Raw genomic sequence first — 19,815 nt, 5'->3', positions numbered from 1 at the left:
TACGCTAATTGTTAGGGCTGGATTTTTACTATAAGTGATCCTTATACGTGATCCTAACCAGTGATCCTTGTTTCTTTGGCAGACAGTGATCCTCAGCCGGACTTCAAGATCAGGATCATGGGACGTTATGGTGATCCTTATACTAACGGTCACCTTCGATTACTATAATATTGTTTTGCAGGAACATCTAGCAGGATATGCTCTAAAGACCATGATCCAGGGACGCGTTTTCACAAATATGGCAAGAGCTAAATCAGAGATAGACGTTGTACGAGATATGGAAACATGGCTTGATTTATGGGCAGCAATTTAGGCTAGATTATCTTTATTTCTAAAGGGGTAATGAGCTGATATCTAGTCATTTTACCTAAAATAGGTCACCCACACATGTATAAGTACCACTCTTCTTCATTCGGAAGAACACACACGACATACGACACAACTCTCAAACACTTAGACACTCAGTGATCCTTGTACTCAGCTCATTATCATCCAAAGTTGTAATCATATTTTTGTTATATTGAAGTTGGTGATCGGTAGTTGCCATCACCCGAGGTTTTTTATGCCGGAGATCATTCATTGATCAAGGGCTTTTTCCTCGTATAAATCATCGTGTCTTTGCATCTTTATCACAGAAGTGATCCTTTACTTTCATAATCAACCAAGCATCATACCCCGTTTTCATAAAGTTTGGTTACATTATCCTTGTGTGATTTTTGACCAAAACAGTTTGGCGCCCACCGTGGGGCAATTGGTGCTTCATTCATAAGAAAATCTTTTGTTCGAAATCATTTCAAAGAATTACATGGCTTCATCATTGAAGAACACGTCCACGGCGATGTCTGCGGTCACTTCATCACAGATCACCTTGCCTCCTCCACCGGCAGGATCTCAGAAAAATACTGAAAAGAGATCAACTCCCACTTTCTCTAAACCTCTATCTTCTTCTGCTATGAATTCTTCTATTCCCAGTACTAGTGATGTATTTGCTTTGATTTTGCAGATGAAGGATCGTATGCAGCGGCAAGATGAAACTAACGAAAGGATCCTCAGGGAAATTGGAGATCTCAAAAGACAAAAGAAAGCGGCAGAGGATCATTCTCCACTAATGCCCAAATCCTTGAGCTTTGATACTCCAATGATCACTTCCCAGCCATCAGGGATCCCGGACGTGCAAATTATAGGGGAGTCAAGAGGATCACGTCTCAACTCGGCAGCAATGACTCAGACATCAGATTCACATTTTCAGCCAATAGGATCCTATCCTCAGTACATGGGATCCTTCATGAATCCGGGAGCCTATCCGGGGGCACAGCAGTTTCAAGGATCCTACTTTATTCCAGGATCATTCCAGGGCCAAGGATCCTCCTTTGTTCCAGGATCATCCCAGATACCAGGATCCTTACAGATGCCAGGATCCCTAAAAAGTTTGCAAACAGGAAGCCTAGATGTCCATCAAGGGGACTTCATTCCAATGCAGACCATTGCTTCCACTGGTCCCTCCGTTGTTCCAGAATCCCAGCAATATGGATTCCCTAACTTGAACCCAATGGGAGGTAACACTTTAAATAATTATCCTACCACTAACCATGGATTCATGCAGGATACAGGTACCCATCACGCTATGACCAGGGAATTACAGAAACTAAAGGACATGATCTCAAGTGTTCCAGGGGTAGTCAAGCCTATCCCAGAGATTGCAGATGGAAGCCACAAGGTATCTCGCTTTGCACCACCAATTTGTGATGCAGAGGTGCCCAAAAGGTTCCATATCCCTACCATGAAGCTGTATGATGGCACAACGGATCCAGAGGAGCATATAGCACAATACAGGGAAAGGATGGAAATCAATCCTATTCCAGAAAAGCTGAAGGAAGCATGCCTATGTAAAGGATTTGGATCCACTCTAACTGGATCAGCTCTTAAGTGGCTGCTAAGTCTTCCCCCTTACTCTATTACTTCATTTGCTAATTTAGTTAATTTATTCAATAATCAATTCTCTTGTAGTAGAAAATTTGAAAAATTAACTAGTGATTTGTACAGGATAACTCAAAATCATAACGAATCATTAAGAGATTATATAACTAAATTTAGTAAAGAATCCTTGGACATTCCCAACTTGGATATGGCTACGGCTGTTGAAGCCTTCAAAATGGGACTGCTTAAGGATTCATTATTCTATGATGATCTTGTTATGACACCATGCAGGAATTTAGATGAAGTAAGAACTCGAGCACTCAGGTTTATCCGGCTAGAGGATGACAAGAGGATCCAGGAGAGACAAGTGGGATCCTCAAAACCGGAGAAGCAAGGATCCTCCTTCAAAAGCAACAAGTTCAAATCCTACCATAGGAATGAGAACAAGAATGTGCATGCTGTTGACCAAGAAGAGGATGATGAAGAATATCCTCCAATCTCAGAATATTGTTTTTCCGTTGATAATCATGAACTAATCCTTGCAATGCAGAATCTAGGTGAAAAGGCTAGGTGGCCCAGGAAGAATGACAAACCATCCGGGACTAAAGACAAGTCCAAATGGTGTGCATACCATGAGGATTTCGGGCATCTAACTGAAGATTGCATAGCCTTAAGAAAAGAAATTGGATACCTGCTAAGCAAGGGGCATCTAAAAGAATTGTTGGGGAGAAAAAAGCAAAGGACCCAGGATCCTGAAAGGATCCCTGAAAAGGCTCCAGCACCTCCGGCAAACGCACAAGTGATTAACTTTATATCCGGAGGATCAGACATTTGTGGTACATCCTTTTCAGCGGCCAAAAGACATGCAAAAGAATCAAAAATGGATAATGGAGAAAAGCCTATTAGAACCTCAAGTGTCTCAGAAGGGAAGATGATAACATTTGATGAGGATGATCGCATTAACATTCAGGATCCTCACCATGATAGTTTAGTTATCACTCTCTTTATCTCTAACCATTTTGTCCGCAGGATCCTTATTGATGGAGGGAGCTCAGTGAACATTATCCAGCTTGATGTTCTGAAGAAAATGGGTATCCCAGAATCAGACATCACACCAAGATCCTCCGTGCTTGTAGGATTCAGTGGAGAAACGAAGAAAACTTTGGGGGACATCAAACTCCCAATCTACGTGGAAGGATTACATAATTACCAAAAATTTTGTGTTATTGACTGTTTATCTTGTTGCAACGTTATCCTTGGCAGGCCTTGGATACATGACATGAAAGCAGTTCCATCTACCTACCATCAATGTGTGAAGCTCCCTAGCCCATGGGGGATAATCAAGATCGACAGTGATCAGCAAGAGGCTAAGGATTGCTATACCTCATCCATGAAGCCAACCTCGAAGCCAAGGGAGCAATAGCAATTACAGTATCCTCCGAGGAATGTCTTGGAGGCAAGGGAACAAGATGTAGATGAAATCCTCTTGGATCTTAGTGATCCTGAATCAAAAATCTATATCGGATCAGGGATCCTTGGCAAGATGAAAGAAGACATGATATCCTTCCTCAAAAGAAGAAAATCTACCTTTGCTTGGAAACATGAAGATATGACAGGTATATCTAAGGATATTATTACTCACAAACTTGGCATTGACAGGTCTATCAAGCCAATCCATCAAAAAAGGAGGAAGTTTGCACCAGAAAGGAATGCCATTATCCAAGAAGAAGTAGAGAGACTACTTCGAGCAGGTATGATCAGAGAGGTAAAGTATCCAAAATGGTTAGCCAATGTGGTTGTTGTCCAAAAGAAAAACGGAAAGTGGAGGGTATGTGTCGATTTCACTGATTTGAATAAGGCATGTCCCAAGGATCCTTTCCCATTACCCCACATTGACTCCATGGTGGATGCAACAGCGGGGCATGAACTGTTAACCTTTATGGATGCATCATCTGGGTTCCAACAAATCCAGATGGAACCATCTGACCAAGAGGATACAGCCTTTATGACCCCAACCGGTTTATATTGTTATACTGCCATGCCTTTTGGACTAAGAAATGCAGGTGCAACATATCAAAGGCTGGTAAATATGATGTTCAAAGATCAAATTGGAAAAACTATGGAGGTGTACATAGATGATATGGTGGTCAAGTCAAAGAAAGCTGAGGATCACCTAAGGGACTTGGAAGAAGCATTCGATATCCTTGATAGATACAACATGAAACTTAATCCTTCAAAATGCCATTTTGGTGTTAAGGCAGGAAAGTTCTTAGGATACATGGTAACCCAGAGGGGCATTGAAGCAAGCCCGGAACAAATCAAAGCATTAATAAATATCAAATCTCCTGCCAATGCCAAGGATGTTCAAAGACTGACAGGCAGGATAGCAGCTTTGAACAGATTCATATCGAAATCCTCAGAAAAATGCAAAGAATTCTACGATATCCTAAGGAAGAATAAGAAGTTTGAATGGACTGAGAAGCATGAGAATGCTTTACAAGCCCTAAAAGAGTATATGTCCTCAGCACCAACATTAGCAAAACCGGAAAAAGGAGATGTGTTATCCTTATATCTAGCGGTATCCTCAACCGCTGTAAGTGCTGTCCTTGTTAAGGATCACGAAGGTACTCAATATCCTATCTACTATGTAAGTAAAAGTCTACTTGATGCCGAATCCAGGTACTCACACCTCGAAAAACTTATCCTTGCATTAATCATGGCATCCACTAAGTTAAGGCATTATTTTGAAACCCATACTATTGTTGTTAAAACTAATTTTCCAATTAAGAATGTCCTCAGGAAACCGGATATGTCAGGGAGAATGGCCAAGTGGGCAGTGAAGCTTAGTGCCCATGATATAAGATACGAACCAAGAACAGCCATTAAATCTCAAGCACTAGCTGACTTTGTGGCTGATTTCAGTAGTGATCTACAAAAGGAAGCAGAATTGGAGGTCCAGCAGCTGGATGAGACCAAGGATCCTTGGATCCTACACACTGACGGATCCTCAAATATCAAAGGCACAGGGCTAGGGATCCTACTAAAATCGCCACAGGGGGACATAATACCCCACTCCATAGCCTGTGAGTTCCAAGCAACTAACAATGAGGCTGAATATGAAGCCTTAATTGCTGGCTTACAGATTGCTAAGGATATGGGGGTAAGATATCTCGAAGTATATGTAGATTCATTATTGATCACCAATCACTTTAATGGATCCTATGCTGTTAAAGGTGAAAAACTAACCAAATATTTAGAGATAGTCAAAGAATTGGCACTCTCTTTTGTTTCTTTTAGCTTAACACAGGTACCAAGGGAGGATAACACGGAAGCTGATGCATTGGCCAACCTAGGATCATCCTTGAAGATTCCAGAAGATATAAGTATCCCTATCATCCATATCCTGGCTCCTGCTATTGAAAATCAGGTGGCCGTGGAAATAGAAGAGGATACTGCAATGATCCCTAGTGAAGAAGCCCAATCTTATTCAGGATCATGGATCTCACCAATCATGAGATACTTGCAACATGGGGAGATTCCAACGGGAGAAAATCCTAGAGCTTTCAGGATTAAGGTATCTCAATTTGCAATCTTAAATAATGTGCTATATAAACGATCCCTTGCAGGACCATATTTAAGATGTATTGAAGATCCTGAAATTGAAGAAGTGTTGAGAGACTTCCACGAAGGAGATTGTGGAAACCACACTGGGGGCAGGGCATTATTCTCAAGGATCCTTAGAACAGGATACTACTGGCCAACCATGAAAAGGGATGCCATAGAGTATGCTAAGAGATGTGATCCTTGCCAAAGACATAGCAATATCCTTCACCAACCAGCTGAATTACTACACCCCATACCATCCTCTTGGCCATTCATGAGATGGGGAATGGATATAGTTGGCAAGCTCCCTAAAGCACCTGGTGGAAAAGTATTTATGCTTGCCATGACTGACTATTTTTCCAAGTGGATAGAAGCTGAAGCCTTCGCTCAAGTCAGAGAAAAGGAAGTCATATCCTTCATTAAAAGAAACATTATAACTAGATTTGGCATTCCCTCTGAAATTGTATGTGATAATGGCTCCCAATTCATTGGAAGCAGAACCACTAACTTTTGTGACAGTTGGGGAATCAAGATGATCACATCAACACCAGTTCACCCACAAGCCAATGGTCAAGCAGAATCATCCAACAAGATCATCATCAACAATCTGAAGAAGAAGCTAGGATCCAAGAAAGGGAAATGGGCAGAAGAGTTACCTTATGTGCTATGGGCTGATAGGACAACTCCCAAGAATGCCACCAGTCAGACACCCTTCTCTTTAGTATTTGGGGCAGAAGCAGTGATCCCAACAGAGATGGTGATCCCAACTGCTAGAACAAGTGCTCGTGATCCTGAAGAAAATGCTACAATCCTGGCTCAGGATTTGGATACTATTGAGGAAAACAGGGATCTAGCTAGGATAAGGATGGCAAGCTACCAACAAAGGATGGCTGGTGCCTACAACAAGAATGTCAGGATAAGGAAGTTCCAAGTCGGAGATATGGTGTTGAGAAAAGCATTTCAAAATACCATCAATCCTGCTGACGGGAAGCTAGCACCAAAATGGGAAGGTCCCTACTTGATTGAAGCTGAAGCAGGAAAGGGGGCATACAGGTTACTAACCATGGAAGGAAACTTGTTACCAAGAGCCTGGAATGCTATTCACTTAAAGAAATATTTCATGTGAACATGATCCTTCCTGCATGGGATCCTTACATTGAAGTATCCTTGAAGGATCCTGGAGATATCGGTGATCCTTACTCTGGTAATATGCTTATCCTAAAACTATTGCATTCTCTTACTTTTTTCCTAAGGATAAGGATCATGTATCCTTCATCCTCTACTCACAAACCATTTGAGTTATGATAGTTCAGGTATCTTCAGCAAATCATCAAAGATCTCCAAAAGCACCACAGATCCTTGGGTCCAACCCCAGTTATCCTTGGGATTATCCCCAGTTTCCGCCAGCAGCGCACGATGATCCTGGTATAGTTCACGTCTTTGGGACCAGTACCCACTTTCGGGGCTGACAACCTCATCGTACTGGCTATATTTAGGATCCTACGTATAATGGTGGACGCACCATACATCCGTTCCTAAGGTTTCTAACGTTTTCACGTTAGCTAAGGTTTTGACATTTTCATGTCACAAAGTTTGGATAGTTGCCAGGAAGGGCCATACTCCAGTTTACATACGATCCTTTGGGCTTGTCCCCAGTTATCCTATGGGCTTGTCCCCAGTGATCCTCTGGGATCATCCCCAGTTATCCTATGGGCTTGTCCCCAGTGATCCTCTGGGATCATCCCCAGTTATCCTAAGGGCTCGTCCCCAGAGATCCTCTGGGATCATTCTCAGTTATACTTTGGGCATGTCCCCAGTCACTAATTTATTTTTCACATTGGCTTAGTCCCAAGTTATATCTCACATTTCAGGTTTTGGAAGTCTAAACATATAAGGGTCCTTAATCCTTATTAACTATCAAAGTCTTATCTATGATTGTCTTGATTAAAGGTTAGGATCCTAACGTGGATCCTCAGGTATGATCCTTGACTATTTTTGATTATACTCTTTATCCTAACCAACCCTTATACTTTGACAACCGAACCTATGATCCTTGAACTAAAACACTTTGAGAATTTTCAATATGAGGATATTTGATCTAGGATCATATCCTAAGTTTATTAAAACACTTTTTCAACTCTGGTTATTTTAACAAATACAATTGAGAAATAAGAGGATTATTGAAGGATAACAACACAAGATAAGCCAGAAAAGTTAAGTTATATTATTAAACAAAAGGATCATTAACCCTTCCAAAAGATTGTCAAAATTGCCAACCCACATTTCTACCAGCAAAACGTGGCCCGTCCACATGGGTTGGCAAAGGGTGTCCATTGTCTATGCGGTCTTAGCATTTTGCAGAAAGTAAAAGCGGCAGGATCACAAAGGCTTCATCCCCCAAACAGAGGATCCCTCCACCTTTTGTAATCCTACCTATTGTCTAAAAGGATCCAGGATCCTCAACCCTAAACTATTGTTCAAATACAGACCATCATTGTTTTAAAACATCACAACCACTAAACAAAAAAAAAAAAAAATTGGGCTCCGGCTATGTCTAGAAGTTTCCATCATCGCCCAATCATGCAGCCTACACCTTCGCTGCTTCATCACCACCAGCATCTCCACCTTGATCCTTCTCAGCATCACCACCTTCCAGCATGGGGATCTCCTCAGCCTCATCCTCGTCCTCCAGGTCTGCCAGCCTTGCCTTCCAACCTTCAACATCCCACGAGCCTTTGTCAAAGGTAGGATCCTGAGCCTCCTCGGCCATCTGAAGTTGAATCTTATACATAGCAATTGCCGCGGAGACCTTAGCATCTTGGGTGATCTCCTGCTTCTCGTTATCCATATCAATCAACCTCTGAGCAGCCTCAGCCTTCATGACCCGGAGTTCCTTCTCAAGATCTCCTATCTTGAGATCCTTAAGCACGCCCATTTGTTGAAGGTCAGCAATCTGGCTCTCCTGGTCCTCAACATTGCCAAGATAAGTTTCAATCTCAGCAAGTTTCTGCAAACAAGAGAATAAAGACAAGCTCAGACTCAGGTGATCCTTAAGAAAAGCAGGATACACACCCAAGATATGATAGGCGGATAACCTACAGGGGCAGTGATCCTTACCTCATTCACGTAGTCAAGGAATTGCTGACGGAGGAGGGGAAATCCTTGTAGATCTTCAGTAGTCTTCCTCTTCTTCCCCTTGCCCCGGATAGACGCTTTGGGAGCTGAGACTGAAGGACTGGCAGCAGGAGCCTTCCTCTTTGAAGACGTAACATTGGCAAGATCACTGATCCCAAACTTGGAGGCTGATTTAACGGACCTGGCAGATTTTCCAGCACCTACACAATCAAAAAAACAAGATAAGTTGCTTTATTAATCAAACAATCCTACATATAATATATTTTCTGTAAGGATACTTACTTGACATAGTGGCAGATGCAGAGGATACTTCTTGAGAATCTTGGATGGTGACTTGGAAGCTTCTGACTTCAGGATCAAGCTTTTTAAAAGCTAACACTCTTTCTCTGGCAGCAGGGGTCAACTTTAAGTGAGCAACGGAGATAGCTGCATAAAAAAGACAAAAGAAAAAAGATATCAGTGATCCTCATCATATGAGAACAGGACTGATAGTGATCCTTCGAGGATCCTCTACCCTACCATGAGTGGCCCATTCCTTGGGCAGATCCTTCCCATCCGGGATAGAATCCCTCTTAACAAAGAAAAACCGACGTTTCCAGTTTGTATCATTCTTGGTAACTTTGAAGATAGGGTGATCCTCCCCAGCCTTCCGTTTCAACAAATATCGATGAGAGCCAAACGTAGTAAGATCATAGAGCTCAGCTAGCTCCGCCATCCCCAGATCAATTCCTTCCTGCTCAATGATCCTCTCGAAGGTATAAAGAACCCTCCAGATCATCGGCATAGCTTGGATGTAAGAGATGCCGGTTAAGGAAAAGAAAGACTGGGTAAAGTCTGGAAAAGGATATGAGTAACCTATAGCAAACGGAGTAGCAGGAAAAGCCACCCAGACATCTGAGACAAAGTCGCTCAAAGCAGTAGGATCAAAGGATTTAAAAACAACATTCGCCGGAAAGCAATGACGAATCTTGTCTACGTGAGCATCACTGAAGCAACACCTCTCCGTAGGAGAATCCTTGATAATCCCCTGGCTTTTTAAGGGACTATCCTTCTTGGAATCCTTGTGTGGAGAATTCCGGAGCAACATGTTTCGTGACGGAATAGAAACAGAGACGGAGTAGAAAAAACAGAGTAAAGAAAAGAAAGAAAGGAAAGAGAGAAGAAGAGGATACCTGGACAACCTTCGGTGCAGAATATAAGGAGAGTGTATCTTGAATTTAAACACAAATTGATCCTGACCCTATCTCCTATTTATAATGATGATTTGCAGGGATTGTCACATCTGTGACGTAATGATCATAACGGCTAGTCCGAGCATAACGGCTAGTTTCTTGGAATCGCCCGTTAGAGATAAGATCATAACAAAATATAACTCGTCTATTTACAATTAACTCCTTATATTTTGGGGGCAATTGTTAGGGCTGGATTTTTACTATAAGTGATCCTTATACGTGATCCTAACCAGTGATCCTTGTTTCTTTGGCAGACAGTGATCCTCAGCCGGACTTCAAGATCAGGATCATGGGACGTTATGGTGATCCTTATACTAACGGTCACCTTCGATTACTATAATATTGTTTTGCAGGAACATCTAGCAGGATATGCTCTAAAGACCATGATCCAGGGACGCGTTTTCACAAATATGGCAAGAGCTAAATCAGAGATAGACGTTGTACGAGATATGGAAACATGGCTTGATTTATGGGCAGCAATTTAGGCTAGATTATCTTTATTTCTAAAGGGGTAATGAGCTGATATCTAGTCATTTTACCTAAAATAGGTCACCCACACATGTATAAGTACCACTCTTCTTCATTCGGAAGAACACACACGACATACGACACAACTCTCAAACACTTAGACACTCAGTGATCCTTGTACTCAGCTCATTATCATCCAAAGTTGTAATCATATTTTTGTTATATTGAAGTTGGTGATCGGTAGTTGCCATCACCCGAGGTTTTTTATGCCGGAGATCATTCATTGATCAAGGGCTTTTTCCTCGTATAAATCATCGTGTCTTTGCATCTTTATCACAGAAGTGATCCTTTACTTTCATAATCAACCAAGCATCATACCCCGTTTTCATAAAGTTTGGTTACATTATCCTTGTGTGATTTTTGACCAAAACACTAATGATATGCTTAAAGTTAGAGAGAAAGCTGAATGGAAAGTGTACATGTATTGAGTCTTGTTTATGTATTGTATACTAATGTGATGAATGTATGTGGTGAGTGCAGGTTGTACGAATCACGAGTCATGAGGATCATCAAGGGATAGAGATCGAGGATCGAGTCACTAGTGAGATTGTACGGGAACGTTGATGTATATAATGTAGTAAACATAAGCTATGTTTTTACTTAGTAAATAAGTCGATTGATGGATTTATGTGGAAGAGTTATGTTAAAGTTAATTTTTAAGTAAGTCAAGGTAATTATAAGGAAAGAAATTTTATGGTTCTTGTTTCCGCTGCGACTTTAGTCAATTACAAAAATTAGGGTGTTACAAGTTGGTATCAGAGCCCTGGTTTGAGGGAATCAAGTACGAGAAGGTAAGTACTTGAACTCAAACTTGTGTGCTCTTGAGATAAGAAATCCGTACAATCCAAGACTCGATCAAGATCCAAAGGTAAAGGGTTGATGAAAGTATGCATTTATGTATACGTATAACAAAACTGACGGTTTTGTATGTGCAAGGTAAGCATAAGTGTTGGAAGAGGATGATCCGTGAATGCAGCCTAGAATGAATACTAAGGTAGGCAAAGAGGTAATAAGACAAGTAGGCAAATGAACCCAGGTATGTGAATTTAATGTAAGGATGTAAGCAATGGTAAAGTTCATTAAAGGAAGGAAAAGTTTTAAATGAAAGACAAGGATTGTATGTAATGAGGTACTAAAAGTGATACACGCGCCGAAACCTAAGTCTACGGACATAAGGTGACAATTACATGAAGGCACGAAACTACTATGTGGATTGCGTACCTGGCCAGTACACGAGAAACGTATGACGTTCGTGAGATTATGATAATTGTTACAGGTATGTCCGGTAGAGTTGGGTAGCAGGCGGGCGTGTGGGGGAAATGGGAATTAAGACTCTCGGGAAGTTGAGAGTACTATGTAGGAATGAAAACTATGAGTGGTAAAAAAAATGAAGAATGTTGAATCCGTAAGAAGGTACGGATCAACAAGATATGAATGCAATGTATGAATGAAATGTTTGAATCCACGAGATGGATTCAAGGAATGCAATGTATGAATGAAATGATTTGAATCCATGAGACGGATTCAAGGAAGGAAAGATATGAATAATATGTCTGAATCCGGGAGATGGATTCAAGGAACGAAAGTTATGAATGCAATGTTTGAATCCGTGAGACGGATTCAAGGATGAAAGGCATGAATGATATGTTTAAATCCGTGAGACGGATTCAAGGTATGAAATGCATGAAGAGAATGTTCGAAACCGCTAGACGGATTCAAAACATAGAAATAATGAAAGGTATGGATGCTATGATTGCGTCCGAAGGACGAGTTAAAATATAGAAATGATGAAAATAGCCCACATCGCGATGTGTCAATAGTTTGACCATGGTTGTGTCAAACGAATCATGTGAGTAAGTGTAAGGTAACTGGATGAAAGAATGATTAGGATTGGCATGCAAACCCAAATTTTTAATTTTAAAATGAAAGAAAGAAGTTTTGAAACCGGGATGAGTTAGATGTGTTAGTAATCGACTCGTGGGAGTCATAATGTAAGGCGAGCTACCACCCGGACAATAAGTTAAGTATGAATAAGAAGGGTAAGCTTGGTCACGAGTACCAGAATAATGTAATGAATGTCTTTTCAAGTAAGTATGAATGGAAAGAAGCACGAACGTGTACCTCGATGCATCTATGATAAGTAAGAGGTGTCAGTGGGACTTGAAGGGTCAAACCGCAAGGGTGACGAAATAAGTAACTAGAGTAAAAGAATTGTATGTAAGGAATGAAGTATGGAATGTGTTATAGCATGTACGTAGGAAAATTGTAGAAGAGTTATAGATGGGTAATCACCTAGTGTAATGAATGATTGAATGATATATGCTAACCGCTGATGTTGTTGGTGATAATGTTGGATTAGTGATGTGATGAAACCAATCGTATTGGTGAAAGGACGTGCACGAGCGGAAGCTCATTACACGAAGGAATGAAAGTTGGCCTAAACGGTTAGTACTCGAGGAGAAGATGATCGATCTGGGTTGCAGATCGTGGTTTAGGAAATGAAAAAGAGGTTAGTGAAATGTTTAACTCATGATTGGAGAGATATGAACTATTTATATACGTGAACTAAGTAATGCATGAAGAGAAAGTAATAGTAATGTAAAATGAACGAAATGATTTAAAGACAATATAAAGGTATGCAAGGTATACGTAACTGTTGAAAACGTAGAGTAAGATTAACGTTAGAGTTAAGCACGTAGTTGTGACTATGAAATAGTAAGTTTTGTGGTGGTAACAAAACAAAAGTTGAATGTTATACAGAGTATGTAGAGAATGTAAATTTTTAGAGGTGAGATGGAGTAATTAGATCCATTAAGAATGGATCATATTAAAGGATGGAAGAGTATGTGTAATGACCAGTTATTGACAGGTCAAGTAAATGAAAATGCAAATGAAATAGAGATCGAGGATCGAGTCACTAGTGAGATTGTACGGGAACGTTGATGTATATAATGTAGTAAACATAAGCTATGTTTTTACTTAATAAATAAGTCGATTGATGGATTTATGTGGAAGAGTTATGTTAAAGTTAATTTTTAAGTAAGTCAAGGTAATTATAAGGAAAGAAATTTTATGGTACGTGTTTCCGCTGCGACTTTAGTCAATTACAAAAATTAGGGTGTTACAGTATGTAGTAGATTATCATTTGTAGGATGTACGTATAGCAATATTCTAAATAATGTGAGCTATAAACCATTGGCCGCACCATTACATTTACGTATAATAATGTTTTGATAAAAAGATAACATACATTTGAAGTTGCTTTCACTTGCGTATAATATCTTGTTATCTATTTGTCTTGTCGACTTTTAGCGTCATATTATTGTCCCAATAACTTTCTTCTGGTCAACCAGTCCAAGTCACAGGTAAACTAACATCGACCTCATGCATTAGAGTCGCCTTTTCAAAATAAATTCCATAAGATTTTTCTTTATAATTGTTAGCTAGTAGTGCCCTTAATGATCCGACTCTTTACTATTGCTACTAGAGGTCCTAAAATACACGATAAGACGAGTCAACTTACGTTGGTGACTCAAATTTTAAACATTATGAAGACAATTCTTTTATAAACAACATGCCATATTAAATTGTGTTCAAAGTACTATTATTACCTTGTGCATGAAAGCTATTAAATCTATCCAAAGCTGCCTGGCCCCGAAAGTCTTGTATAACATTTGAGGTGTCACATGTCTTCGATAACATTTAATATAGCCATGAATGTTTTATGAGATGCCTGATAGTTGTCTATAATAATATTTGAGGCCTGTTGATGGTTCTTTATAATTTTAAAGGTCGCACGAAGTTCCTCCTAACTTACACAATTACATTTTTACTTTAAACACATAAAAAGAACATAACATCCATGTAACTTCTATAAATATTTAAAGAGTAAACTGCCATTTTGGTCCCTGTGGTTTGGGCACTTTTGTCATTTTAGTCCAAATCTTAAACTTTTTAAATCTGGGTCCCTGTGGTTTCACTTTCGTTGTCATTTTAGTCCAAAATTCAAATTACCTCCTATTTCACTATTAAAAGCTGGTAGTTTTGTCTTTTTGTTCAGGGGTATAATCGTCCAGTTTTTTTATAACAGTTAAATCATTAAATTAATTATACTTATTTAATTCCTTTATACCCCCCATTTAGCCATCATCTTCCACAAAAATCCCTAACAGCAGTTCATCTTCCTCCACATCCTCAAAGCTCTCAAACAAGCTTCACACAGCCTCCACCAAAACCCTAACCCGTCGTCTCTGCTGTAAACGATCCAGCGATTTGCAGAGGCCCAAATGGTGGTGGAGGCGGTGGTGATGAAGAGGCCCAGCATCTCTCGCTCCATCCCTGACGAATCCTCACCGCCATTGGTCCACCTACTCACCGTCTTCCCCATCCCGGTTCCAACTCCTACTCCTAATCCAACACTTAACGCCGACATAAACAACTGGTGGTGGTTCTCCATCTCAACACAATGGTTATTGCAGATCTGGTGGTGGGTTAGGGTTTTGACATTTTTGAGAGGTTATTGACGAAGGGGCGGCAGATGGTGGTTGCAGGTTGGTTTTAAGGGTGGTAGACTGATGGTGATGGTGGTAGACTGATGGTTATGGTGGTGGAAGAGTACACACGCCCTCCATATACACGCTTTCACCGTCTTCCTCCATTTACGTTATAAATGCCCCAAATCAAAACAAAAATCTCTTCTCTCCACCGATCGTAAAACCCTAACCCTAATTTAACTCCACATTCCATATCAATTTCATCATCATTATCTTTATTGGATCTGCATCTAATCTGTTGACACACAATGTCTGCGATTGTGTGTGGTAAAAGATCCTTCTTCGAAGAATTATCCACGTCACCGACCTCTGCATCGCCTCCCATTGCTAAGAAACTCCGTTGTTCTTCCACTTCTCCGGTTCGGCTTCCGGTTTTTTCATAATTCATCGCATGTATCTGCTCTTACTGACCAGCTTCAGGCTCTGTTTCCTAACATGGATAAGCAGGTTTGTTCTGAGTTCATGTTTAAAGTTTGAAGTGTTGAATTAGTGATGAATGTTTGATTGTCAATTGGAAGACGTATTCAAATTTTACTCATTTTGTAGATGTGTTTGTAGAGTGAGATCAACAATTGAAGAAAAGAAATGATGAACTAGAGAAAGAGAGAGAGAGAAAGGGGGTGTTTAGAGGGAGAGGAAGTGCAGAGATTTAGGGGTGTTTGGGATTTTGTATATGTTATAATAAAATTAAAATGACTAAAATGCCCATGAACAAAAGGACAAAACAATCAGCTTTCAACAATCAAAATAGGGGGTTTTAGATTTTGGACTAAAATGGCAATAAAAGTGAAACCACAAGGACCTAGATTTAAAAAGTTTGAGATTTGGACTAAAATGGCAAAAGTGTCCAAACCACAGGGACCGAAATGGCAGTTTACTCATATTTAAATCAAACATGTGTTTTAATGCAAAGAGCGTATTTACCAAAACAAATAGTATTACCTCGATAATGCTTCACTCATTTACGCCGTTCACCGGGGCTTCGGTCGTCGGCTCCCCTGTCATCAGGTCACCAACTTCCTTTACCTTCCGACACTGGGCATAATAAAGAGACGTATTCGCTACAACACACATATATTAAACTATTTTTCTTCTTGACATTAGGTTGTCAATCCTTCACTCTTAGGGTGTACGAGGTGGTCGCGGCAAAGCCTGCGGGAAGTCTTTTGCCGCACGAGGGAACCACCGCCATCACCAAGATGCCGCGCGGGAGGAGAATTGCGGTGAGCTGTTGCCGCTTGCGGGGATTTGAGGGAGAACGGTAAGTGGTGGGACCAAGTATCTTCTCAACCAATCATGTTTTTTTAAGTGGTTTGGGGGAAACCCCTTGTATTTTTGGGCAAGAGAGGAGAATGAGAGTGGAAATGACATGACACAATATGATTGGATAGGTGGAAATTTCCCCCATCTCATTAGGCATGCACCCCTTACACCATCTATATAAGAGTTCAAGATTTTCTATATCTCTAAGGCTATAGGGTGTGGTCATGACCCTCATGGTCTCCATGACCCTCCACATCAGCGCCATGTCACTCACTTTTAATCCATCATTCAAAACAACTGGTCCTGACCCAAACCACTATTCTCTTATTTTAATTTATTTTTGTGAAAAAGGAAAAAGAAATATTGAAAAAGGAAAGGAGGTCCATGGTTGCCATGGTTTAATCCATGCCAACCATGGTGGATGAGGGAAAGGGTGGTGTAGCAATTCATTAATGGTCCTATATGACGATTGATGACCCAGATATACCCCCACACCCTTTAGGCTAAGTAACTATCATAGTATTGCATTTCTATAAACACCATGTGGTTTACAAAAGTTATAGGCTTTATTGTAGCATTTCTTAAACACCATGGGGTTCCGGATCCAGGCTTCTAGTTCGCCCTCCTCTAGACCAAACCATTCCGGCTAGCAAATTCTTTGTTTAAAGTCACGCTTGTTAGTTTATTAAAACATTGGCTCAAACTATCTACACACTTGGTGTGTAGATAGTCACCCCAAAAAGGTGGTTTTTGTCCTTATATGCACACCCTGCAGTGTCGAACTGTGGCCAAAACGTGGCGTTTTGGTCTGTTTAACCAGATAAAGACTGACGGGTGACTGACGGGTCTGTTGACCGGACCAAAACGCCGAGCTTTGGCCGTGTTTTGGTCTTGCAACCAGACCGGGTGTCAGTCTTTTGTCTGGTTGACAGGACCAAAACGCGGCCAAAGCTCGACGTTTTGGTCCGGTCAACAGACCCGTCAGAAACCCGTCAGTATTTTTCTGGTTAACCAGACCAAAACGCCGCGTTTTGGCCACAGTTCGACACTGCAGGGTGTGCATATAAAGATAAAAAACACCTTTTAAGGTGTGTAGATAGGCAAATGGATGTGCCAATAGGAACACCCTAAAACATTTCCTACAACGCCACCCTAAAATAAAAATAATAAACTTGATTGTTCTATGCCATAGAGGTTGTTTGTTTGCATCAACCCTTGTTCGTTGATGACCACTTCTAACACTGTGATACACAAGAAAAGTTGAATTTAGGGCCAAGACGTATCTAAATCGCCACTTGTCTTTCGCTTACGCATCTCAATAACTTCATGTTGTCTTAGTTAGGTCTAATACTTGACTATTGCCAGTTTCGTCAACCACCAAGTTGCTCTAGTCATGTATAAGATGGCAAAACAGTTGGTGCCCGAATCGAAAGATCCGCCATTTTTTTTACTTTCTTTATTCTATCAGACCAATCAATATCGTTCAACATGATTACAAACATTTATATTAAAATTCTAATTCATGTAATATAATCACTAAAAAAGTACAATTATTACAAAGTTGCTTTGGAAAAAAACAATGTATAGCTTTCATGGAAGTTAGTTGATTATTTATAAAACTAATGTAATGGATAACGACTATTGAATGGTCATGGGCCAACCCAAACTATATTGTTTTGATAGATCTATCATTCAATATCCAATCTATTTGAATTCTGACCTGATCTGTATGGACCTATAGGCATAGACACAGTGTTTGTTGAGGTACATGTCGCATTACAATCTAGGCATAGACAACATCAACTTAAGCAGTATAGTCTAACCAAAGCCGCATAATGACTTGAAGTTTATTACCAAAAAATGGTATCCCAAATCATGTACAATAGTCCTTAACGTGCGAAGCGTACGCGAGTAAATCACGTATGTTATAAAATTTAAACTCTAATCATGCATGAAAAAAACACATAATCATGCATGAACAACTCATATAATCACACATACATAAACCTAATCACGCATTTATAAAAAAAACAGAAAATCACGCATGGGTAACCGTAATCACGCATGTTTTATTCATAATTAAGCATGTATGATTTACCCCAGTACATTTCGCACGTTAAGGACTTTTGTATTTAAAATTTTTTCTATATTATTGAAATTTCGTATGAAACATCATTCTTAAACATGATAATGTAATGTAATGACCCATTACATTACCTTGCTCGTGTTGAATTAACGAGTAGGATGAGAGTTCCTTGTTTTATTAATGTTTTTTAGCACAAATTATGAACTTTTTTAGAATATAAACAAAAAATCATTTATTCTTTATGTTATTACATAATACGAAAAAAACCATGTATTCTTTATGTTATTACATAATACAATTCTCATTTCTCACTTTAGTTATTAGCTTAGTGGGCCGGCCTAGGCACCCACTCAACTTTTTAGTTTGTTTTAAATTGGGCTTAAAGACCCAAATGCTCCATTTTTATTTCCCATAGTGTGCCCCAAGACAAAGTTATCAATTTAACTGATAGTGTCCCACTTACTATTCTTACACATCTTGTCTATTTATTGGTTGTTTGTTTCTTAATAATCATATTAACTAGGACTTGAATTTTGAGTTTATTAGGAGAAAAAAAAGACTAGTGGAGAGAGCAAAGCAACCTTACTGATCATCGAGCAACCCGGTCCGTTTTGGCTTGGTTCATTTTGATCCAAGTCATTCTGACGTCGCCCATTTGGGCAACCATTTTGGCCTGGAGACTTCATGATGCCATTGTTTTAGGATATTAATGGCGTTAGACAGTTTTTTTTTTCAACGGTGACTTTCTTTTTGAGTGACCCAATGTCACACAGCCTAATCGGCAGCCCTAGCCAAGTCTGCTCAGACTTACGTTGTCTTAACAGGGCCCGCGCTGGGTTGGCCAGACTTGATTACGGCGTTCCCCCGGAAACCGTACTGCCTCCACACGAGTTGCCTCGCTGAAGTAACAGCTGGATGAAAACCGGGGTGCGGCTCAGGATCGAACCCCCCTCGGCGGGTTTGTCACCATCATTGCCCAATATCCACCCAAATATGACACAAGTGGGAATTGAACTTGAGTCTCCATTGGAAAACCCAAGTCTCTTACCACTAGGCCACAAGTGGGGGATATGGCGTTAGACAGTTACGCTAGTTAGTCATGGTAGTAACGCGTAACATCGTTACACAGTTGGGATGTTATACTAATAATAGGGATGTGATTTGATTGTAAAACATCTCTTAAATTCATACGTTATATATGAACTCTGTTTGATTGTTCTTGAATGTAACATTTATCCGTCCCGATTCTATAAAAATGATCAAACATCATGTTTTTCTTAGAAGTTATATTTCTAATTATAAATAATTATTTCGAAGGTAGAAAACTCACTTGTTGGACCTCCATGTGGTGTGTGACGGGTGACAAGTTTCTTGCAGTGGTTTTAACCTCAAGTAAGAAGATAATGTCATGTGGCTTTATATGTTTTTCTTAAATTGTTGGGGTGTTGGATATGATTAGAAAATTATATTTCACGGTAATTGTCCAAGTATTTAAATA

The sequence above is a fragment of the Helianthus annuus genome, chromosome 7 (assembly GCF_002127325.2).
Source record: "Helianthus annuus cultivar XRQ/B chromosome 7, HanXRQr2.0-SUNRISE, whole genome shotgun sequence".
Lineage (NCBI taxonomy): Eukaryota > Viridiplantae > Streptophyta > Magnoliopsida > Asterales > Asteraceae > Helianthus > Helianthus annuus.
The sequence above is the reverse complement of the archived record's forward strand: the minus strand, read 5'-3'. Positions refer to the sequence as shown.